This window comes from Ipomoea nil, unplaced genomic scaffold, assembly GCF_001879475.1.
Source record: "Ipomoea nil cultivar Tokyo-kokei standard unplaced genomic scaffold, Asagao_1.1 scaffold2360, whole genome shotgun sequence".
NCBI lineage: Eukaryota > Viridiplantae > Streptophyta > Magnoliopsida > Solanales > Convolvulaceae > Ipomoea > Ipomoea nil.
This window is the reverse complement of record NW_017618788.1, coordinates 905,145-931,231: the sequence shown is the minus strand read 5'-3', so window position 1 is coordinate 931,231 and position 26,087 is coordinate 905,145. Positions and strand designations below refer to the sequence as shown.

At 35.8% G+C, this 26,087-nt stretch overlaps 2 long non-coding RNA genes across 2 annotated transcripts; one reads left to right on the top strand and one right to left on the bottom strand.

The window, feature by feature from the left end:
• Nucleotides 1-1,922: 1,922 nt before the first annotated feature.
• Nucleotides 1,923-15,173, top strand: LOC109152056. Its single transcript, XR_002049334.1, has 3 exons — nt 1,923-1,934; nt 5,936-5,946; nt 15,067-15,173. It is a non-coding gene; the product is annotated as an uncharacterized LOC109152056 (long non-coding RNA).
• Nucleotides 15,174-23,636: 8,463 nt separating this feature from the next.
• On the bottom strand, nt 23,637-24,088 carry LOC109152060. Its single transcript, XR_002049337.1, has 3 exons — nt 24,076-24,088; nt 23,990-24,004; nt 23,637-23,705 (listed from the first exon to the last, which is right to left on the bottom strand). It is a non-coding gene; the product is annotated as an uncharacterized LOC109152060 (long non-coding RNA).
• Nucleotides 24,089-26,087: the final 1,999 nt, after the last annotated feature.

The window sequence follows — 26,087 nt, the reverse complement described above, 5'->3', positions numbered from 1 at the left end:
AAAGAAGTGTAGCTTATTCTCCAAGCTAAATTGAGACCCTTGTTAAGATTCCAAGATTTGCTACCAAGATTCAACCTTTCACCTATTTGGGCATCTAGGAGGGTAAGATCTAAGTCCATCTTGTGTTTTTGGTTTCATCTTAGTTGTCTTTTTCTTAAAGGTAGGATCTTTATGATCTTTTGGTTTAATCTTGAAGTGGGTTTGGAAAGTAAGCCTTGTGGGGAGCTTGTTGTGGTGTAAAGTGAAGTCTTTTGGTCTACAAGAGGTAACCCATGCTCTACAAAACCTATTTTGCTTACCTATATGTAATTTCTTGGATTCTACATGTGTTTTGCTATGAAATGTGAGGGTTTATGCATTTGTCTTGTGATATTGCATATCTAGAGCTTGTGTTTAGGGTTCCTTTGTGCTATTGCTTGGCATTTTCCATGGTTCAAGTCATTTTGTTGTGTTGGGTGAGATTTGGCATGTTTTGGACTTGAATTTGTGTTTGGAGAAGAAAATCCCCAAAGGGATTTGTTGTGGTACAAGTGTGTACCCGCGGGCGGAACGGCGGGCGGGGCACCACCCGCCGGCCTACCCGCGGGTACATGGCCTTGTGGGATGACGTTCCCGCGGGCGGGACCACGGGTGGGGCACTACCCGTGGGTCCACCCGCGTGTACATGGTTGGTGTTGTGACGGGATTTGTTCCCCGTGATTCGTTTGACTCGGTATTTGGTCTTTTGACTTCCCGATGTTCTTTGTGGAACTATTTGAGCGTCTTCTTGATGTTTCGTATGTCTAGAACTATATGGTAGGTATCCATGTAGGACTTTGGTGTCTTGAATCGTGCTAAGTGTTCAACATTGTGTTTCGTTGGACCAAGAGGTGTCTTGTGTGTTCCTCGAAACTATCTTGAGTTTCTCCGTTGTTAAGCATGCTAGTTTATTGTCTTAATGCTAGCGTGTCTGTGGTTTGTACCTTCGGTTTGGTTGATGATAACTTGCGTTATCCACCGTTGATGTTGTTGGGCTGTGACCCGTTCCTTGATTGAGTATGTTTCATATCTTCGTTGTGATCCGTTGATTGATTCCTGTTGTGGTGTGATGCGTGTGTGGCTTTACCTGGATTGCACGATTAGTGGTATGGGACACTAGTCACCAAGGTATTGCAGCGGTCCTCGTGGTGGCCGTGACGTGATTATGGAGTTGTGGCCTTTGTGTAAGGTTCACGTTTTGGGGGATAACATGTGTTATCCGGGCTTGTGTTGCCGTTTACGGTACCTTGTGTACTATGAATTGGTGGTCTCGTTGGTGGTCGTTGGTGGGGGACGACGGTCCCGGGGGAATAAGGTTGGACTTGGTTGTACAGGGGTTGTGGAGGTAATGGTTGGAAGAAGATATAAGGTTGGGGGTAGCCATAAGGTTGGAACAGGGCATAAGGAAGGCATATCAACTCGTGATGGGTGATGTCACGAGGGCTTGTGTAGCCGTTGTTGTGAGTTCTCTTTCTTGTGACGTGTGTAGTCACAAGGGCATGTGTTGCCATCGGTCTTGTCTTTATCCTTTGTGTTGTGGTTAACCTTTGTGGGTTGGGATGTTTTCCCGTGTTATCTTTGAGAGTGTTGAGTCTTATGTTGGCTGTTGATCTTGGCTTTTGACTTATATACTTATGTATTCCGTTTCGAAAATGGCTTTACAACTTATATCTATCTATGTATGATATTTCACATGTATTGGTGGGTTACCAGCATTATTCGCTGACTGGGCGTCGTCCCAATGTTTATCTTTGTATCTTTCAGGTGATGTCTAGACGAGCGCGATGTTAGTGGCCGGTAGTCTAGCATCTTTACCTTTGTTTTGTGGCCTGTGTGCTGTTGTAGCGTTAGATTGTGACCTTTTGGGATAGATGTATACACTTGCAGATTGATCTCCGTAGCGTTTACCGTGTTTGGTAGACGTGGCGTAACACCCCGTTTGGATTTCTTTTATCCAGTTCTCGTTTTATCTTCCGATGTGCTAGTTTTGCTGTATGATCTGCATGTGTTAAGGCTTTTTATCTAGCTTGTTTGGGGTGTGGTGCAATGTAGCACAATTAACATTGCAATTCCATCATCAATTTTGCATTATCAAAGAGAACTCAACAAACCCATTCAAAAATTCCCAAATTAAAAACTAGGGTTCATACAAGAAATTCATACTCTCAATTCAATGCTTTAATCCACAATTTCCACAAACACAATGTTTGCTCATGCTAATCTAGTCATTATTCATCAATTGCAAACATCAATATGTATAGAACAATGTAGATTAGAATTTCACATTCAAGAGAGTGAAAACTTGGAAAATACATTTATGGAATTTTGAAGTTTAGAGTGTTTACCTCTTTTCTTATGATTCTAGGAAAAATTTGGAGATTGGAAACTTGTAACTATGGAGGAAATAACAAAGCAAAGTGTACCTTTATAGCCCGTTTGGTTCACGGAATAGGCCGGGAATGGCATAGCATTCCCAGTAATGGGCATATTCCTTTGTTTGGTAACCATTTCTATTACTAGAAATAATATTCCTAGTAATAGCCTATTATATCAAATAAGGTAATAGCTATACCAGGCCCCATTGGTATTAGCCTATTACTGAACGCTCAGGAATAAATATTATAATCTATTTTCTTTTTTACCCTTTCTTTAACCTAATTTTTTACGTTAATCTTTCTCCCGCTTACTCGCATCTTCTCTCGCCATTGCTCATCGCTTCTTCTGTGGCCATTGCTAATCAACATCAAATTGAAATTCATCATCAAGGTATTCTTCTAAATTTCTTTTATAAATAATATATATATATATATATATATATATATATATATATATATATATATATATATATATATATATATATACTGCTCACACAGCAGTGTATATACTATATGGAAATATATATATACAATGCTGACGCAACAGTGTATATATAAATTTATATACATTGCTGCGTAGTAGTGTATATAAATATATGTATACATTGCTCCGTGAGCGGTGTATACGTATATTTTATTAAGGATATTTTTTTTTTCGATGGCTTCTACTACCACCAATGAAATCATCCAACTCAATGCTCCCACACACTTTTCCATTAAACTCACTACCATCAATTTCCCAGTTTGGCGCCTACAAGTTCATGCTACCCTTGTTAGTCTCAACCTCTTAGGCTATATTGACGGTTCCACCAAGGAACCCACCGAATACACGGATCCTGCTCGAACCGTTCCCAACCCAAGACATTTAACTTGGTACCGTCAGGACCAAATCATTGTTGGTGCACTTTTGGGCAGCTGCACTGACACAATACAGCCACTCGTTTCATCTGCTACGACAGCTCATGATTCATGGCAACGTCTGGTTGCCAGTTATGCCAGTGCCTCTAGAGGACGCATCATTTCCCTCAAGGCAAAACTCACTAAAAACCCGAGAGGTTCTCGGTCCATCGCTACTTACCTCCATGACATGCGAGCCATAGCCGATGATCTGGCGTTGACTCAGTGTCCTGTCTCTGATGACGATCTAATCGTCTACATATTGACTCAGTTGGGGGAGGATTACAATTCTATCATATCTGTTATTCGCATCCGTGAAAAGCCTATGTCCTTTGGCGAGTTAGCAGAAGTGCTGACTGACCATGAACGCCAATTGAAGGGTGTGGATGAATTGAATCAGTCTTTAGTGGCCTCTGCCAATGTTATGCAACGTGCCTTGCCACCCTCGCGGCACAACCAGCACATCAATTCCAACCGATGAGCTCGCAGCAATAACACTCGTTACAGCTCCAACAGACAGAATTGGCGACAAGGAGATCCCAAACGCTCAAGTACGGTCTGTAAGTTCTGTCATCTTACAAGTCATGAAATAAGAGTGTGCCGTAAGCTAGCCAGGTTTTTAAAGGAGCATAATGTTCCTCTTGTGCAACCTCCTATGTCTCCTATGGCTAATTCGGTGGTCGGGCCGTCTGCTTCCTGGATCTTTGATATTGGTGCGTCCCACCATGCCACACCAAGCATTGATCCATTGCACACTTTCTCCGAGTACAGTGGACCGGATGAAATCCGCTTGGGCGACGGTAATTCCTAAGCAATAACGCATGTTGGTTAGTCTAGCATTCCCACTCCCTCTACTGTTCTCACTCTTGATAATGTCTTGCGTGTCCCATGGTTACACACTAGCTTAGTTTCTATATCCCAAATATGCAAGTCTAATCGTGTGTCTGTTGAATTCTTTGATTCACATTTTCTTGTCAAGGATCTTCGAACGGGGGTTCCTTTGTTACGGGGGGCGAACAGTAATGGTGTCTACTATGGACCAGTTTCTCCTCGTCCAACAGTTCATGTTACGCAGGTGTCTCGTTTATCTCAGTGGCACTAGCAACTTGGCCACCCGTATAATAAGGTGTTGCAACTTGTGTTGCAACGCTGTAATGTTCCAGTCTCTATGTCATCTCTGTGACAGTTTTACTGTTCTTCATGTAATATGCATAAAAGCCATAAACGGCCTTTCTCCAACACTACACTTGTTAACACCAAACCTCTGCAATTAATCTATATTGATGTGTGGGGGCCTACTGAGAAATCTGTTGATGAGTTTTGCTATTATGTTATTCTTGTGGACCACTTCTCGGAATATATCTGGTCGTATCCCATGAAACGTAAGTCTGATGTCTTTCCCATATTTAAGTAGTTAAAACAGTTAGTGGAGAAATACGTTGGTCTTTCAATTATTTCTCTTTACTCGGATAATGGGGGAGAGTTTATAAAACTTATCCCATTCTTGAACACTCATGGTATTTCTCATCTCACCACTCCACCGCACACTCCTGAGCATAATGGTGTCGCAGAGCGACGACATAGGCATGTCGTGGAAACTGGCATGTCTCTTCTTCACTTCGCGTCTTTGCTGCCCTCATACTGGACCTATGCCTTTCAGACAGCCGTATATCTCATTAATCGGCTTCCTACTCCGATTTTAGGTAATCAATCCCCGTTTTATGTCTTGTTTCAACAATTGCTAATTATGCCAAGTTACAACCCTTTGGTTGCCTATGTTTTCCCTGGTTGCGTCCCTATAACACCAAGAAACTACAACCAAAGTCACGTCCATATATTTTTCTTGGATACTCGAACACCCAATCTGGTTATAAATGTCTAGATTTTAGTTCGAATCGTATTTATGTAACTCGGCATATTAGATTTGTGCCCCATGTGTTTCCTTATAACGATTTGCTAAAGTCATCTAACAGTTTACCTTCTGATTCTCATGATTCAGAATCACGCAGTATTTTGTGCAAGTCGTCTCCTTTGTCTACACAGGTACAGCCCGTGGCAGTTCCAACACCAGTTCCAACACCAGTTCCAACTCCAATTCCAACTCCAATTACAAGTCCAGTTCCAACACCATCACCGTCAGCTGCGTCCAATTCATCGTCTCCCACTGTCTCAGAAAATGGCCAACATGCAGCCCAATCCGTGTCTGACTCACAACATGTCTCCACCTCTGAAACATATCAACCGTTGGGTAATGTTCTCTGTTCCACCCGGGAGCGTCGTCCTAATCCTAGGTATTCCGATTATGTCATTAACCAAGCCACTTCCCATCCATTGCCTCCTGCTTTAGAACCGCCTACCGTCGCCCAGGCTCTTAAAGACGCTCGGTGGAGGAAAGCAATGGATGAGGAGTTCAAAGCGCTGCAACGTAACAACACGTGGCAACTGGTTCCCCGCGGAGCGGTCGTTCCGATTGGCTGCAAATGGGTCTTCCGTGTTAAGCGCAAATCGGATGGGTCGGTGGATCGTTTTAAAGCACCGCTTGTCGCTAAGGGATTCTTGCAGGCTGCTGGTCAGGATTATTTTGAGACATATAGTCCGGTTATGAAACCGGTCACAGTCCGTATTGTTTTTACCATTGCTTTGAGTAATAGCTTGGGTCTGCGCCAGCTAGATATCAATAATGTGTTCCTTAATGGAACATTGCATGAGGATGTGTTTATGGAACAGCCGCCAGGGTTTTTCGATCCCTCATTCCCAACGCATGTTTGCAAACTGACTAAAGCCTTATATGGTCTCAAGCAGGCTCTTAGGGCTTGGTACTTGGAGTTTTCCCAGTTTTTGTTGCGCTGTGGATTTTTGAAATCACAAGCAGATGCGTCGTTATGTATTTATTCTACTAATAATGTTATTATCTATTTTCTTGTGTATGTGGGCGACATTATATTAATAGGAAACGATGCTGCATGGCTTGACAAGTTTGTTAGAACTCTGTCCGCTCGGTTTGCTCTTAAAGACCTTGGTTCCTTACATCACTTTCTAGGTGTTGAGGTGGTTTCCATTCCTAATGGCATGTTCATGTCTCAGAGTCAATATATAACAAACATATTGGTGCGATTTAAGATGGATGGTGCAAAGGCTGTTTCAACACCACTGGCGACCAAGGATAAGTTGCTCCCGGCGCAAGCTGGTAGCGTTGCGGTAGATGTGACTCAGTTTTGGCATCTACTTGGCCTGCTACAATACTTGGTCATCACTAGACCTGACGTCGCCTATGTAGTTAACCGTCTCTCACAGTTCATGCATATGCCTACGGAGGTGCACTGGCAGGCTGCCAAGCGATTGTTGCGCTACCTCAAGGGTACAGTATGTCATGGGCTGTACCTTTGTGCTGGGTAACCTCTGTCTCTGAGTGTATATACAGATCCTGACTGGGGTGGTTGCACCTCCACTGGGCGGTCCACTACAGCTTATCTACTGTATCTTGGGTCCAATCTTGTTTCCTGGAAGTCCGTTCGTCAGAAGTTGGTTTCCCGCTCGTCTACGGAAGCCGAGTATCGAGCCTTAGCAAATGCCACTGCAGAGGTTTTGTGGGTTAAGAATTTGTTGCATGAGCTCCAGACGCGACTGTTGAAGCCTCCGGTTCTGCTTTGTGACAATCTCAGAGCTACGTACGTGTGTAGAAATCCGGTGTTTCATTCACGCATGAAGCACCTCGCACTTGATTATTTTTTTGTTCCGGACTTGGTTGCTAATGGTTCGTTGGTGGTTTGGCACATTTCTTCGTCGGCTCAGTTCGCTGATTTTCTCACCAAGCCGTTAGACCGTTCGTTGTTTTTGCTTTTCCGTTCCAAGATTGGAGTCTTCGATGGATCCTCTATCTTGCGGAGGCGTATTAAGGATACTTGTGACTGATACATTTTGTCTCTATTTAGTTTTAATTATTCTCCTTTAGAATAGCAGTATTAAACTGGTGGTTACAACTTCCTACTAACCACCTGCTAGCTTCTCTCCTTGGTATGTTATTTATAGCTTGTTGTTTGTGTCAATTAAATCAATACAGTTCATAATCTTATATATTTATATACACTACTGCACGACAGTGTATACAAATTTATATATACACTGCTCACGTAGCAGTGTATATAAATATATATATATATATATATATATATATATATATATATATACACTGCTGCGTGAGCAGTGTATATATTTGTATATATACGCTGCAGCATTTTGTATATATATTTATATGTTTTATGTTCTATATTTTTGTAATTTGTATGTATTGTTGTTTTATATTGTTTATTATAATCTGTATTTGAATATATGTGTTTTTAATAGACGTAAGAGTTATTGTTATAGTTTTGATTACTGTAAGTTTTAAATTTAATTTGCAGTTTTGGCTCGATTGTGATTAATAATCCGTGCTGAAAGAAGAAAAAGATGTGTAGCTGTGTTGCATGTATGGTTGGATATGTGTGCTTCTGTGAGTTTATTGTTTATAATGCTGATGTCTACGTTGACAATTTTGTGTTCTAATAAAAAATGAGTGAAATCTTATATTATTAATACTTTTGGGTCTCGAGAATATATGTTACGAGCGGTGTATTCGTGTGATGAAAAATGCATATTTCAACTTAAGATGAATCGACATGCTTTTGTGAAGTTGTGTGCAATGTTACAAACTATAGGAGGGTTAAGGCCAACAAGAAATATGCTTGTTGATGAGCAAGTAGCAATATTTTTACATATTATTGCTCATCACGTAAAAAATAGGATCATTCAAAACAATTTTCAAAGGTTAGGGGAAACTATTAGTCGATACTTTAATATAGTATTAAATGCTGCTTTGAAACTCCGAAATCATTTTTTTAAAGATCCTGAACCAGTTCCAGCTACCTCTACAGATCATAGATGGAAATGGTTTAAGGTAGTTAAACATATCCCCTACACTTGAGTTCTAAATTTAATTACAATGTGAATATATATTTAATAATATTTGATATTATTTCTAGAATTGTCTAGGCGCTTTAGATGGAACTTTCATGCATATTCATTGATGTTTGATTTTGTGATTTGGTATTTTTTGTAATGTGGTTTATGAAAAATGTAATGTGTTTGAGTTTGATTAATAATTTATTATTTCAATTTATTTGCAGTTAAGAATGACTTCTCCCCCTACATCTGCAACCATTGGCTCTCAAAGTGTTAAGCAAACAAAAAGAAAGTGGACACCCGAAGAAGACATTATATTAGTGTCCTGTTTGACCGAAATGCATAATGTAGGAAAATATAATTCTGATACAGGGTTTAAGACAGGTTATTTATTAGAACTTGAAAAAATAATTTTGGAGAAAATACCAAATTGTACCATAAAAGCTAAGCCACATATTTAGAGTAGAATTAAAACTTTGAAAAAAGAATGAAGTATTATTCATGATATGGTGCAACGTAAGAACACTAGTGAGTTCGGTTGGAATGAGCAAAAGCACATGGTGTATGCTGAAGATGCAATTTGAGAATCATAGTTAATTGTAAGTGTTTACCTTTTTTTTTTTTTTTGTACTTTCATTTATTTTTATTAATGTATACATACAAATAATTTATTTATGTTTGTTATAGAGTCACAAAGAAGCTGCACCTTTTAGAACAAGAAGCTTTAGGTTTTATAATGAGTTATCTGCAATATATTCTAAAGATCGTGCAACTGGAAAAGATGCATAGACAGCAGATGACGTAGTTGAAGAAATACACGCTAAAGAATAGAATGATATAAGAGCTTACACGGAAGATAGTGCATTTGTTGTTTTGGATGATATTGATTTAACGAGTACACAACCTGAGCCACAAAATGATGGTAGAAAAAGAAGCAATTCAAGTAAGAGAAAGAGAAGTCATGATGAAGCTATTGAGATATGTGTTGAGAATATGCTTAATGCTGCGAAGTTAATAAGCAATACAATGTCAGATGTTGGTAAAAATTTGTCCAATGGTCTTCAATATGATCGTGATATGGATATGTTTCAGAAGCTTGAACGTGCATTAAAAGAGGTTGATGGTTTGACAAATGAAGAAATGGACCTTGTTTCGTTTAAACTCACTGATCATCCTAATAAAGTAGAATTTTTTCTCAGTCTTGATCCTGATCGAAAACCACAGTGAATCAGAAGATTCCTTGCTATCAATTAAACATTCTTCTTCATGGTTATATTTTATGAACACTTTAACTTTCATTGGATTTTTTGAGTAATTTGTTAAAAATAACATATGTGATGCTTCTTCTGAATATTGTTAAATATTGTTTATAAAATTTTGTTATTTATATGACTATTTTGTTTCATAATTTACATATCATTATTTTAATATTACTGATAAGGAATAATGGTGATATTTTGATGACCAGGAAGTTGACTTGATATGATCATGATAATATATTAATTACTAGTTGATTATGGAATGATGATTAATTGATGCATAATAATAATAATAATAATAATAATAATAATAATAATAATAATAATAATAATGATAATATTATTATTATTATTATTATTATTATTATTATTATTATTATTATTTGTACAAGGGCATTTATGTTTTTTAAACATATATTCTATTCCTATTCATTAACCAACCAAACATTGGAATACAGTTCCCAATGTCTATCCCTTCAGCGAACAAAACAATAGAATACAATTCCTGTTCTATTCCTTACCTATTCTATTCCCTATGGAATAGCATTCCTATTCCCTCCAAATTTATTCCGTGAACCAAACGGGCCATTAGTGGGAGAGAAAAGTGTTTCGTGTGGGGGCTGAAGAGTGGGGAAGATGGGGTTTTATTTCGTGCTGCTCCCGCGTAGGGTTTATTGGGCATCCCACGCATCGCTCCACGCACGTGGCCGATGGCGTGGATGTCTCTGCTTGCGATCCACGCACGTGGGCGCTGGCGTTGATCTTTCTGCTTGGGATCCACGAACTCTCCCACGCACATGGGTTAGTTCGTTGATCTTTGTGTTTTCTATCCACGAAGCTTCCCACGACGTGGTTTGCTCCTTGTTTGCATAGAAACCATTGTTTCCAATCCACGCATAGCCCCACACACATGGATGGGTGCGTGGATTGGAGGCAGTGAGCTCCCCTGATTTTTGCTCAACTCTTCTCACCTTCTCCTTTATCCTTTGACGTATTTTGGTCATTTTCTCACATGGTTTTTCAACAATAATACCTGAAAGATTAGTTCCCTAGGTACTAAACAAAAATACAAGCAATAGATCACACTAACTATGCAATTATTCAATCAACAATCAAAACAAAATAAACAAAAAGTAAAACTTGGGTTGCCTTCCAAGAAGTGTCACTTTTAAGGTCCTTGACTAGACCTACCTTCCTCCTTTCAAGGTCCTTGACTAGACCAATTTTTCTACTTACGCTTTTTGCGCATTGAATGTAATAATTGTAATACTTTTGAGATTATTAATAAATGTTTTTTTTTTTTAGTGTGGGTTGCATATTGTTTTAAATTTCCAGTACTTAAATTCCTTAGGATAAATTTTTTCAAACTCAATTATGGGTTGAATTGTAATGGAAAAATCAAATCAAGTTTAAAAACAGCTTTATAATTTGGGTATAGGTTTTGGCATCATCACAAAAGGGGAAATTGTTAGGAACACTTGTAATTTAGATTTTGATGATACCAAAAGTTAGGAATTTTAGTCCTCTATTTATTTTATCTTTTAGACTTATGTCATTTCTGCTTAAATTTGAATAGTCCGAATAGTAACTCGAGAAGTCACGATTCGGATAGACAAAACAATCTGAATGATAACTCGAAAGGTTATGTTTCAGATAGTCTCAACAAAAGTTTGAATAGTACAGTAACTCGAATGGTTACCTTTCGAATAGCTTGAAGATGAAAACCTCGAGAGTTGAAGACTTGAAGACTTTGAGAAGAGGATTTGAAGAGTAAGAGATTGCAAGACCAAAATGTTGCAAAGGCCGAATGATGGAAGGGCCTACCTTTCGAAGTAAAAGGTGGAACAAATGGCAAGGTCAACCATTTGTATCCAAAAAGTTGTAGAGTGTTAAGGTTCGAAACGTTAACTCGAATAGTAACAGTTAACCACAGAACGAATTGCTCGAGACATTTTCTAAGCCAACAGTTCGAAACCTTAAAATTTAAATTACTAGTGCTTTATGGTAGTATGTGACCAAGGCAAAGAGAGTCCTAGGTTCACATACCAAAGATGATTTTTCTTAAAAAGCCTAGACATTTCGTGCAGAACAAAAAGATATGTTCAACGCAAAATATAAGTCTTTAACGGCTAGGAAGTTTGACAAGTCTACCTAACTTCCTGATTACCGGCTGGTCTTTACACGCTGGTTAATAGATGTTTGAAATGGGTTTCCCTCCAACGAACAAATTTCTAAAATTCCTATAAATACCTTCTTCTAAGGCTGAAGAAGGTGTTGGTCTATTTAAAATTTTGTAAGTGTTCAAAGCGTGAAAAAACAAACAATCAAGCAAGACCAGTGCGAGAGAAAACTCAAAATTCATATCCAGTTTGAAGAGACTTGTGCTGTGAAGAAAGCTCATATCCAGATTCAACCAAGCCAAGCTCTTAGTTGGAGATTGAAAAATCATTTTCTTCAACCCCTTTATATCTCTAGACGGTAGAAGTAGAAAGAAGCGGGGTAAACTCGGTTGAGTTGAAAAACCTGTGGAGTTCAAGGCCGGCTTTGTGTTTAAGGCTTGAACGTCTTTATTGTACTAAAGGAACAGTGCATTCCTCCCTAAGCATTTTAAGGAGAAGAGCGAAATAGGCTAAGTTAGCCGAACCACTATAAAAATCTCTCTCTCTATTTATTTACATTACTACTTTTACATACTGCATAACATTCACGCAAACTCAACTTTTCAAGAACAAATACATGTAAACAAACTAATAGGGGTATAATATATTTCCGCTGCATAAAACTCTTGAATCGTTGAAGTAGCAAAAAAGTAACCCTTCGGAACCTCTTCAACTGAATCATTGATTATTTTCAAAAATCTGTACGAGTCTATTCACCCCCCCTCCCCTCCCCTCCCCTCCTTTAGACTTGTAACCCTTACCCACCGGGACCAACACTCAATAGGAATTTTGCCCTTGCCCTTGTCTTACCATCCACTCTGTTGTCCTTCCCCATATCCACAGAATCAGACGACAGACTATCAGAATGATCAGCCATCGTGGGTGTACGATCCTCTGCATCTGTCATCTCTACTTCCCTCGTACCAGTCTGAGTCTGAGCACCACATACGCTGTCATTGGAAATGAGCCATTGAGAGCCCATTGCTGGACCTGGCCGCCAGCCGGAAGCCCTAAGCCAGTTCCCAAAGGGTCTCACCATGTCATTGTCAACTCCCTCAAACATCCTCGAGCAATATTTCTCAGTGTGCCTCGGCACTCCACATAGGAAGCAGAAGTTAGGCAGTTGATCATACTTAAACTCGACCCAGAAGCTATCCCCCCCCCCCCCCCCCCCCCTTCTCGCTTCATTTTCATTCTTCTCCGAAGTGGCTTAGTCATATCTATCGATACACGAACCCTGAGGAATGATTTCCAAAAACCATCAAAAATTTTCTTATCCACTTTGACAAAATCTCCGACGAAACTCCCAATATGCTTAGAAATATTTTCAGTGAAGAAGCCAAAGGGAAGCTTATGCACTTGGATCCGAAATTTGCTTTGTTGAGTGTGACCTCAAATGGAGATGTTTTCGGATTAAGACATTGTAGCACTAGTAGACTTTGCTCAAATGCCCAAGGACCATTCTCAAGTATCCTCTTAATGTCCACCTCATGGAAAAGTTGAAACAAGAATAAGTTTAGCGTAGATTCTTTGATGTCGATGCCTTTTCCCGGCGTCCATATGCCAACCATGTATCTCTCAGCATAGTGAACTTGATAGGTTTATTAGTAAGCAATTTCCCCACCAGAACAAACTGATAGTTATTGTCGACATTCTGTATCTCTCCTTCCCCAACGGATATGCCTTCATCTTCTTCGTCAAACAAAGAGAGTAGAGCACAAGATTCCTCCATAGATTTTGAGCGGTAGGCTGCCATCCTAGGAAACCAGAAAACACACTACAAAGAGGAGAAAATCGAAAGGAACCAAGCAAATTTGAAATACTTCAATACAATCTTAGATTACTCAAAAAAAAAAAAAAAAAAGAATAGAGATAATAAGATTATCTTAAAATAGAGCAACTACCCAAAATAGTCCTTCGACTATAGCTAAATTCACAAATTGGTCCTCAACTTTCAATTTCAACCAATTAAGTCCTTAACTTTGCAATTTTGACACGATTTAGTCCTCCATCTATTTGACCGTTTGTTGACCGTGATCGACGATCTCCAGAAGAACCTTCAGCTCTCGTCGGAGCACGTGGAGGCCTCCAGGATGACGTTGCACCGGTTCGAAAATACGTCGTCTTTTTCGCTCTGGTACGAACTCAACTACATTGAATCCAAAGGGAGGATGAAGAAAGGCGATCGGATTTGGTAGATTGCTTTCGGCAGTGGATTCAAATGTAACAGTGCGGTCTGAAAATGCAACCGGAACCTTAAAAAACCGACGATGGACCATGAAATTACATATATATATCCTCAAAAATCACAGTCAACAAACGGTAAAATAAAAAGAGGACCAAATTGTGTTAAAATTACAAAGTTAAGGACTTAATTGGTTAAAATTGAAAGTCGAGGACCGATTTGTAAATTTAGATATAGTCGAGGGACCATTTTAAGTATTTACTCCTTAAAATATTATCACCACATCAATTTTGATGTAATATAAGATAATTCCATAACTTAAAATCAAGTATGATAATATAATATTATCATATGACATTATCTAGATAATTTTATATTATCCGAACTAAATACCCCAAAGAGTAGTCTTATCATTTTGGAATATTGTGACAGGAGATGTACGTGCAATTTATGTTTGGTACGTTTGCCAGCAGCAATGAAGACACTTTGGAGGTCCAGCTTTCATTCCTCCAGCTGTAACTTTACTGTAATCCTATTTTCATTTCCTTCATCCACAATGACGCTATCGCGCATTTACCAACGTATTCGTACACTATTTCACATCCGGAGGACTGCACTTTTTTTATCTTTCCACTTCGATCTGCAACTTGTAACTCCGTACTTAAGAAGTACTCCGTATACTTAAGTCATGTTGGCGAGTGGACTGTACGTGAATAGATAAAACCATATTCTTAAAAAAAATAATACTCCCTTCATAACATTTTTTTTTTTTTGTTTGGTTTGATTAACGAGGTTTAACTAAAGTCATTTTTAATCTAATTTTTATAATATTAAGTTTAGTTTTAGTATACAAAATTTATATATTTAGAAACTACACTAAAAGTACTATTAAACACAACAACTTAAATTTTAAAATAAGTAAAGAGTACTAAAGAAAATAAACAAAGAAAAAAGAGTTGGTCTGACCAATGAATAGTAAGTAGGACATATAAAATGAGATAGATGGAGTATAAATTTGTGGACTTTTGATATACAATTATAAGATTAAAGGTTCGATGTTCGTAGGCAAATTATATTGTAGACTGACATCCACATTGTAAAATATATCATGAATAAATATTCATTTTAATATATTAAAAGTAAAATATTTGTGTATTAAAGGTTCATTATTTGATAGTAGTACTTAAATAATGTACCTTAAAAAAATATGTATTAAAAATGTATATTTAATATAGAGAAAATTGCATTTTTCGTCCCTAAATTATACGATAGTTGTAGTATTCGTCCTTAATTGTTGGTTATGCTCACTTTTCATCCCTAATTTATTATTAACGTTACACTTTTCGTCCCTTTGCTAACAAAACATTACGGACGAAATTTGCAACTTTAGTATAGCTTAGGACGAAAAGTGAACACGAAAAATTACTAAAATGACAAAAAATGCAACGTCAATGATAGCTTAGGAGCAAAAAGTAAGCACGATCAACACTTAGAGATGAATTTTACAATTTCCTATAACTTAGGGAAAAAAAAAGGTGTAATTTTTCTTTTAATATATTCATGATGTACCTTAGGTTAATGGTCCATCTTACAATATCAACCATGGTTGATATATAGTATAATGATTGATGTTTGTAAAGAGAATACGAACATGCTATTATGAGTTTGAGTCAGATTTTATTTTCTCTTAATCTCTATGAGCACGTCCTAAATCAAATACGGATTAATCTCACCGTTGTAAGAGTATCAGATGTTGTGTATACTTATTCTCATTTAACCAAGTTTTATATTTTGAGAATCACACTATCACATATAGGATGAATTTTGTTTAATCCCAAATAGGTAGAATTTTTTTTAATCACTATACAATTTATTACAGTTTGTTTTTCCAAAATTTTGACAAAAATAAAATTGTTTGAAAAGTAGATAGAAATTTCCATCGAATATAGAAGAGAAAACTTCAAAAACAAAATTATTGATTGTTTTTTTGGGTGACAATTTTAATTTTTCAATCGCTTTTCCGTCCACCTACGCACCCTAGGTAAACGTAAATTCGGAATTTAAGGCAGGCAAATTTTGGTAGATAAGTTTTAAAATTTTGGTTTTTTTTTTTAATTTAATATAGAAAAAATGGTCAAATAGACACTCGAACTTTACCTGGAAAGTCAATTATATTCTTAAACTTTTTAAAAGTACAATTATACCCATTAATAATTTATTTTGATGCAATGAAGCACAAAAACTATTAGTGACCTGCTACCACAGGTCACTAGGGTTCCGTCAACCCGCCAGCGACATTTCAGACAACAAATTGACCGGCGACCGTTCGCCGGTTGTTGGTTACTTTGTTGTCTTAAATGTCGTCGGAATGACGTCGACGGGTTGCCAGAATCCTAGTAACTTGTGATAGGAGATCATTAATTGATTTTTGGACTTTATTACATCAAAATAAATTTTTGATGGGTTTAGTTGCACTTTTAAAAAATATTGGGACTTCATAGATTTTTAAGGTAAATTTTAAAGGTGTATTTGACACTTTTTATTTTATATATATAGAAGGAAGAAAGAAATGAATGAAGAGAAGAAAGCGAAGGTAAAAAAAAAAAAAAAAAAGGGGGGGGGGGGGGGGGGGGGGGGGGTTGGAGGGGACTCCCATGGAGAAGTAGAGAAGAAAAGTTCTGCTAAAGTTTTGTTTCAATCACTGTATTTTTGTTTGTTTGTGATCAGGGACGGAGCCAGGATGGAATAGTGCGGGGGGCCAACTACGATTGAAGTACTAAATCAAATACATTGATATCCCGTTAACATATCTCAAAATAATCATTACATTACAAATTCAATAAAGTTTAAAATAAATCATTTATAATTGAATTTATATTAAATTATTTTGCAATATGCTTTGTACGGTTGAAAGAATGAAAACATTCACGCATGTTTTAAAGGACTATTGATTATTTCTTGAAAAACACTCTTCACAACATAACATAATAGCAATTGTTTTATCAAATACATATACCACACAATTGTTACATTATTATGCATTTTAAATTAAATACAAAATTTATCACACAACCACAAATTTACATAATTAGCCAAACAAATGCACCTTGATATCCATGATTTAGAATCAAACAAAACAATTATTTAAGATAAGCAATAGAATATGAAACAAAAATTAACCAAACAAGTAGTTAGAAACAAAAATAAACAAAAATTTACTTGAAAATATGCATGGATTTTTTTAATGACAAATTATCTTATTATAACGTATATGTTGCATATATGCATGGTTTTAGAGGGAGAAACTAGTACGTAGGTTATTAAGGTTTAATTTGAATGTGAGTCAACAATATAAGGAATACATAATTTGAAATAGGAGATAACTGAAAAAATTGAGAAGATGAAGAAATTTATAACTTAACCTGTAAGATTAATTAAGTGGAGGGGGGGCCAAATATTTTGAAAAAATAACAAAATTTTAAAATTCTATATAGTATTTTTTTAAAAAATTTAATACATATATAATATTAAAAAATTTTGGAATGGGGGAGGGGGGCCAAGGCCCCCCTAAGCATCCACTTGCGTCCGTCCCTGTTTGTGATATTTATTATTTTTTGTTTGAGTATTATATTCTAAACACGTCTATGTATATTATATTCTCAACACGTCTATTCATGTGTGCAGACCGATTACTTTTGAGGGGCTCCAAGTAACACGTGGATTATAGTCTCTTTTATTTTTATTTTTATTGGGTGACGTGAAAATTCAAACTTTTTCAAACTTATGATATTTGGCATGACTCTGATACTAAATGAAGCATGTGGTCCAGCTCAACTAAAAGCCTAAGCTAATAATTGGATTGTACATTTATTTATATTATATCCTCAACAATGAGGAATCCACTATTCAAAGATGTATACTGAATAAACTCTATCTTGTGACAATAGCCAGCAAAAGATCACAATGAAATAAATTAATTTAAGTTCATCATAAATAACCGGGTCAAACTAAAAAAGTTAGTAAGGTGCTCCTATTAGCACTTGAACTTGAAACCTCATAATTATCAAACTTAACAAACTTAGGGTGTGTTTGGTTGGTGGGTTTTGTTCATAGGAATGGGTATGAAAGTGATTGTTATTGTTTGGTTGATAGGTTTTTAGAACACTACTATAGGTTTCGAATATCTCATCCTTTGAAAACCTTTGAAAAATCAATACCCAAATAAAATAAGGTTTCATTCCCTTATTTATTCTCAAACACTACTATTAGTAACCATTCCCATTACACCCTACTACCAAACATGTTAAATACTTTCACCAAAACCATCACCATTACAGAATATTTGATACCCATTCCAATTTCAATTCCTATGTGCGAACCAAACACACCCTTAGTTACCTCTCTAATTCAAAACACCAAATTTTATTGTTTTTACACCAAAAACAATATTCCTAGCATATATTCTTACACTAAAAAAATTTCAATTTCTTCCACCTAGAAGTCTTTTTTATTTATTTTTTTAATTACTTCCACCAAGAAGTCTTTGGTAACTTTTCATGTTTTAATGTGTGGTTGAATTTACTTGCAAAATTAATTAAAACGCAAGCAAAGGCCGGGTGGGAATTGATACAAGAGCATGCAATGGTTATGGCAAGAAGTATTGATGAAAATTTCAACCTGACTCGTAAATATATATTCGAAATTATTTGGTATTGTTCGAATTTTTTGAGTGATAACAAATAGTGTGTTTTTAAAATAATTCAAATATATAATGGGTCAAGTTAGGTTCAAATTATAATAGAAAATTCGCATAGAACTCCATTCAACCAATCGTTATATCGTGCACAAGGACGCACAATGCATTGTGCGCCCTGGTCCAAAACAACGTCGTTTTTATATGTTGTGTGGAGAGTTGACACAACGGACACCGTTCTATCCGTTTAATCCCGTTACAGTTGTTTTTTTTTTTTTTTTTTTTTAACACTTGTGTTTATGTGTATTCTGTTAAGAGTTTATGTGTATTATGTTAAAAGTTTATGTGTATGATGTCAAAAGTTTATGTGTATTATGTCAAGAGTTTATGTGTATTATGTTAAGAATTTATGTGTATTATGTTAAGAGTTTATGTGTATTATGTTAAGAGTTTATGTATTATGTTAGGAGATTGTGTATTCTACTATATAATTTTGTACATCCAAAACAAAGAATTTTTTATTTTTTTTTTTTGAAGTTAACAGCAGAAACGGGAAACGACGTCGTTTTGGCCAGGGCGGCGCACAATACATTGTGTGCCCTAGTGCACGATATAATTTACCCCATTCCAATCTTTATACCATGGACCAGGGTTTACAGTGCAATGTGGACTCTGGGTACATGTATATGTGTCTTATGTTGTGAGCTTTTGTGTCATTGTTTTAGAGAAAATTTCAATTTTGGTCCACTGACTATTGCATTTATGTTAATTGCAACACTTGACTTTCAAAAATGTTAATTTAGTATCTTGACTATGCAATTTCTATCAATTTTGGTCACGCCGGTCAAATTGCCGGCCAAATCTCACCGGAAAAACTTAAACATTTTTACATTTTTTATTCAGGGGGTCAAAACAGTCATTTTACGTTAAAAAAATTAAAAAATTATTTGCTTCTTCTTCTTCCTCAACACCTTCTGGAAGCCATCGAAGTTCAAGCGCCAAGACCGGTCGGCGGCGGTGTTGGTTTCCGACAAGAGGAGTTGCTCCTCGGAGGTGCCGTGATTGTCGAAGTTGATACTTACCGCCTCCACCATTTCAAAATCCCGGCTGAACACTACGTACGACAAGTTGAATTTCTAGTCAGTGTGAGGACGGAGCATGGCGAAGAGGAACGGGAGAATGGTAGGCAGCGTAAATCTATGTAGAATTGAGGGGCGTTGCTGGCAGAATCGAATATCGCGGAGGTTGTTGTTGACTTGTTGCAGGATGGCGGAAAGTTCTCGCCAGACCCTTTCATATTCTCGCCGGGTCCTTTTATTAAAAAGGAATTCATCGTTAATGTTGATGAGAAACAGCAACTGAACCTTACTTTCTCACCTTCTCCTTATGCCTTTGTGAATGGAATCGAAATTGTGTCCATGTCGTCTGATTTATACTTCAGAGGCGACAATAATAATTATCCGATAATAAGTGCTGTCCATTTTGATTACTCCACATCCATGGAAACTCTGTACAGGCTGAACGTTGGGGGAAGGCTCCTGGGGCCCAAAGACGACACAGGCATGTTTCGTGAATGATCTGTCGACGACAATTACATTGTCGATCCAATGTATCAAACGCCGTTTAAGGCCGTACCGGTTTATTATACTAATAAAACTCCTGCTTACAGCGCTCCTGACATAATTTACACTTCGGCGAGGGTCATGGACAAAAGTAATAGAAACGGCCTTTTTTGGCTTTTCCCTGTTGATGCCGGCGACGAGGAGGGGAAGGATGTCGGAGGAGGGGAAGGATGTCGGAGAAGAGAAGGAAGCCCAAAGGATGTTTAAATAACATGAAATGACACTTTTGTCCTTTTTATTTAAAATGTTTAAGTTTTTCCGGTGAGATTTGGCCGGCTATTTTGAGATTTGGCCGGCGTGATCAAAATTGATAGAAATTGCATTGTCAATGTACTAAATTAACATTTTTGAAAGTCAAGTGTTGCAATTAACACAAGTGCAATAGTCAGTGGACCAAAATTGAAATTTTCTCCATTGTTTTATTAAATTATGTACTTTAAGAATTTGATTTCTGTACTTGAAACAAATTAGTAATTGTGTTTTATGTTATGAATTTCTGTGTTTTGTATTATGAAATTCTGTGCATATGAACACAAATTATGTACCTAAATCAGATTTGGAAAATAAGTAAATATATAACATGTGTCTGTATCTTATATTGTGATTTTTGTGTCTTAGTGTTATAAAATTATGTAGCTTAGGACTTAGGGGGCGTTTGGTTCAGGTTATATTACATAACCAAGGGAATGTGACATTCCCGAGCTTACATTCCTGTGTTTGGTTCATATTCTCGGAGGGAATATAACATTCCCAGGGAATGAAACATTCCCTCCACATAGGATTTTGAAGGGAATGTGATTCCCTTCATTTTCTAAGGTTATGTAAGATAACCTTGGATATTTATAAATTTTGTCATTTTAATTCTATATAGTATAATATCCTTAACATATTTACATATATATATATATATATATATATATATATATATATATATATATATATATATATATATATAAGGGGTCGTTTGGTTCACGGAATGTCAGATTATCTTAGGGAATGTTAGATTGCTGGGAATATTAGATTACTGGGAATGTTAGATTACTAGGAGTATGAATTCTATACCTCGTCGTTTCAATCCAGGGTTCATAATGCTATATGAACCCTGGTCCATTATACAGAGTATAAATTATCATCTACTCCTATTTTCTACTTCATTTTCTACTCCATGATAAAATATCATCCTTTGAATGATTTAAATAACAAAGTGGGCCATTGATTTTATTCATTCATTTTTATTACCTAATAAAATTTGTACATGTGGTAGAAGTTATACTCCATATAGTACATATATCATTTTCTTTGAAAAAAAATATACACCCTCCGTCTCATTTTATATGTCGAGTTCAGTTAACGAGACTTGTGTGAAATTATTTACAATTTAGTTTTTCACAATATTAAGATTAGAATTGGTGTGTAAAAATTTATATAGTTAGAAACTAAATTAAAAGTATTATTATTTTCAAAAAAAAAAAAATTAAAAGTATTATTAAACATAAAAGAATTAAATTTAAAAATTATAAGAAAACACTAATACAAATAAACATAAAAAGAAAGAATTGATTAGATTATTGAATAGTAAAAAGGATAGATAAAATAAGACACGAGGAGTATGAATAAATCACGTAGTGGATATAATCGCTTTAACGCACCAACCTATTGCAATCTCTAGCAAGAAGTACATTGTAGGTAAAAAAAATAAAAATAAAAATAAAAAGTACAGTGTACAGTAATAAATTATGGGAGATGCGAAGAACAGCTGTTTTGCATGAATGTTGGGTGATGAAGCTCTTATGGAGACAAGTCCACAACTCAAAAATTTGAACCCACAAGTTCCCATGTCCAAACAAAAGGATATGGGAAAAGCATGGCAGCTATGCCTTTTTCATTTTCTTTTTGTTTTTGTTTTTTTGTTTTTTTTTTTTTTTTTTTTAAATTTAGGAGTTACTTGTTGAGAATGTGTATTGGGTATATAAATTCATAAACAAATAATGTTTAAATTACCTACTATTGATCAATTTAAATCAAGAAAACTAATAAATTCCATATATATTACTCCATGCATGTCCAAACAAAAGGATATGGGAAAAGCATGGCAGCTATGCTTCTGCTTTTGGTATTTTGATTCCACTCATCATTGCATGCCCTATCCATAAATAAACCCACAAAAATTAACTACTAATAATATTAATATTAATTTAAAAATTGCTCCTTAATACAAAGCACACATTAAGCTGAGGGACTAAAAGGAGGAAAAAAAAAAACAAAAGCCACCTGTATTGTCACTTGTCAGCTTCCTAAAGCTTCCTAAATCTTCTTAAATTACTACTAATACAAATTAGAGTTAATACCATCTGAGATCCTCCGAGTATAGTGATTTTGCCACGTTTAGTCCTAAACTTTCAAATTGACCATCTGTGGTCCTTCAACTTTCAAATTTAACCATTTGCGGTCCAAGTTAACCACCCATGGTCCTTCAAGTTTCAAAATTTAACCAGCTATGGTCCTCTTTAAAGGACCATGGTTGGTTAAAATTTAATACTTTAAGGACCATGGGTGGTTAACTTGGACCACGAATGATTAAATTTGAAAGTCGAAGGACCATAAATAGTCAATTTGAAAGTTTAGGACTAAACGTGGCAAAACCACTATACTCGGAGGACCTCATATGGTATTAACTCTACAAATTATTAATCTCTCTATTCTATTTTGTGAGGTACAATGATACTTAACATGATATATATATATATATATATATATATATATATATATATATATATATATATATATATATATATATATATAAAAGAGCACTCATATGTGCTCATGTCATTAGGTGTAGTCGTGTGGTTGTATCTGTGTCGTTGAATCAGTTTAATTTAACGGCAGTGGTAATTCTGAGGATTTTCGCGCGTTTTGGTAAGTGGGGGTGTTATGGTAATTACAGTGACCATTTATAGCGGGCGGGTTCCAGAATACACCAACAATGTTGACAACATACACAAATAGTGTAATAAAACACACCACAATGAAACACATCAATGGTGTATTCCCGTGTTATGGTAATTACAGTGGCCATTTATAGCGACCGGGTTCCAGAATACACCAACAGTGTTGACAACATGCACCAATATAATAGTGTAATAAAACACACGACAATGCGATTTTCCCTATTCCGGTGTTTTATGACGAGTTTACCCGTGCAGTTCGCTGGGTAGGAGAATGTACGCAAAAATACTGAAAAAATCTTGATTAATATGATTCATTGGATCTGTCTAATCTAAAGGCCTGTGACCACACCTAACAACATGGCCACATGTGATCACCTCTCTCTCTCTCTCTCTCTCTCTCTCTCTATATATATATATATATATATATATATATATATATATATATATATATATAGGGAAGGGATCAGGTGCGAAAATGGCTTCCCGTGCGGTTGGACGCACATTTAGCATTAAACTGACGCACTGTAAGTACACAATACACGCACTTTAAGTATACAATACACGCACATTAAGCACATAAACAAAGCACTTTAAAAACACAAAGCACGCACCTTAAGAACACAATCCACGCACCTTAATAACAAAACACCTTAAGAACACAAACCATGCACGCACCTAAGGTTTTAAAAATGGTTTACTTTAAGTTTCACACAACTGACACACCTTAAGCATACAAATCACGCACCTTAAGTATAAAAAATGCACATTAAGAAGGAAACTCACGCACCTAAGTTTCAGCAACTACTCACATTAAGTACAAACCCACACACCTTAAGCACAAATCCACGCACCTTAAGTACAAAACCCACGCACCTTAAGCACAAAACTGATGCACCTTAAGTTTCAACAACTACTATCATTAAGTACACAACCCAACGCACGCACCTTAAGCACAAAACTCAAGCACCTTACGCACAAGACTCACGCACCTTAATCACAAAACCACTTACCTTAATTTTGACCTAGATACAAAAATTATTAAATTGCCACCGCAATTTTTTTTTTAATTTTGGTAATCTTGGACATTGATTAAGCAGAATCAATGACTTTGTTTTAACCGCACAGCCGCATCTGGAGCTGCCCGCCGCACTTGAACATATATATATATATATATATATATATATATATATATATATATATATATATATATATATATATATATATATATATTAATCCTTCTAAAAAGATATAAATTAGACACACCTAAAAACGTAAAGTTAAAAAAAAAAAGTAATGTTATATTTTCTTTCATGATTTTTTTCTCTTTATGTGACAATATATGATTAGTTCTTTTCATATTTGATTAATAAATAGATTAATTTTAACGCAAGATGAGATTATGTTACATTGTTTGATTGATTCTTATATTATATATATAATGTTTTGATTAATAAGTATTTTTTCAGATGATGAAAGAAACTTATAGTTACTATCTGAAAGTGTACATTGAATAAATCTGTTCATTGAGCGAAGGTAAAGTATATTAGGAAGAGTTGTGCAATTGCATAACTAATAATTAAACGAAATAAAGTAGTGTTCTTCAATATTTAAGCATAAACCGACCAACCTTTGTTGTTGAGAGTGAAGGGCCAAAACTTTTGTCATAAAAGTTGGTGAAACCCATAGGTCATGGCCGGCCTTATGTAACATTGAATTCCATACATAATTCCAAAAGTTGTTCCAATGATTCTTAATCGGCGGCCATTCATTAGCCAATGCAAGGAAACATATAATTGTCGACAAACAGATCATAGAATAAGTTTTTTTCTTTTCTTTTTTTTTTTTCTTCTTCGATACATCAATAATGAAAACAAGCAAAGAAACGGTTACGTTAGCTTAGACAAGAAACAGCATATTCAACCCCTCAAATAAAAAAAACAAAAAAAAAAAAAAAAAACCCCTCAAATAAATTTTGAAACATGTTTAATTGAAACAAAAGTTTACAATAAATATGCTTGATAGAAATTGAAGTGTGTGCTTCATCTTAACTAAAAGCTTACTCTTCATGTGTGTAGGCCAATTATTTTTTGATGAGTTTCAAGTATCGAACCCATGACCAGTGGCGGAGCCACATATGAGTTGCAGGGGGACTTGCCCCTCCCCCCCTCCCCCCCCCCCCCCCCCCCCCCCCCCCCCAATCACATTTTTTCGTATTAGTATTGTAGTTCTTTTTGGCTCCCTTTACTAAATATTTGTCATTTTGCCCCCCTTCAAGCAAGCTTCTAGGATAACTTAGTGGATTGCTAATTTGCTATCTAATTAGTTTTTAAATTTGCAAATGAAATACATTGCAATTGTGCTTATTATAATAATAAATTATCATTTTGCTACCAAAATCTTTAAATTTTTACTACTTTAATCTTTGTCTATTTATTCTTTTTTTTTTTTTCATTTTAGTTAATTCAATTGATTTGTCAAAAAAATTAACATGGTGAACATTGGAAGGTTGAATTGAAATGAAAAAGACACAAAGAATTGATCTTTTCTTTAAAAGAAAGAATTATGAAGATTCAACATCTCAAGTAAATTCATTTACAAGTATTGAGCCATTGAATTCTGAAAGACGCTCTAAATTTTAGTAGATTTGTAATATAACGATGTATTTTGAAATATGTTAAATAAATATTAATGTATTTTATTATTCTCTATCAAATTGTGATTGGCTCCCCGCATCAACAAATCCTGGCTCCGCCCCTGCCCATGACCTTTGGCATAGGGTTGACTCTGATACCAAATTGAAGTATGTGACATCTCAACTAACACTACTACAATAATAGTATACTACGTCAATTGATATACGTCGAGTTTTTTTATTAACCACCGTCTAATATATTTTGTTATTATTTTTGAAAAAAATTAGATATATACGGCGGTTTATATACCTTAATTTAATTTAGTTTATTTTGTAAATAGAAGTATACAGTGGTTATATG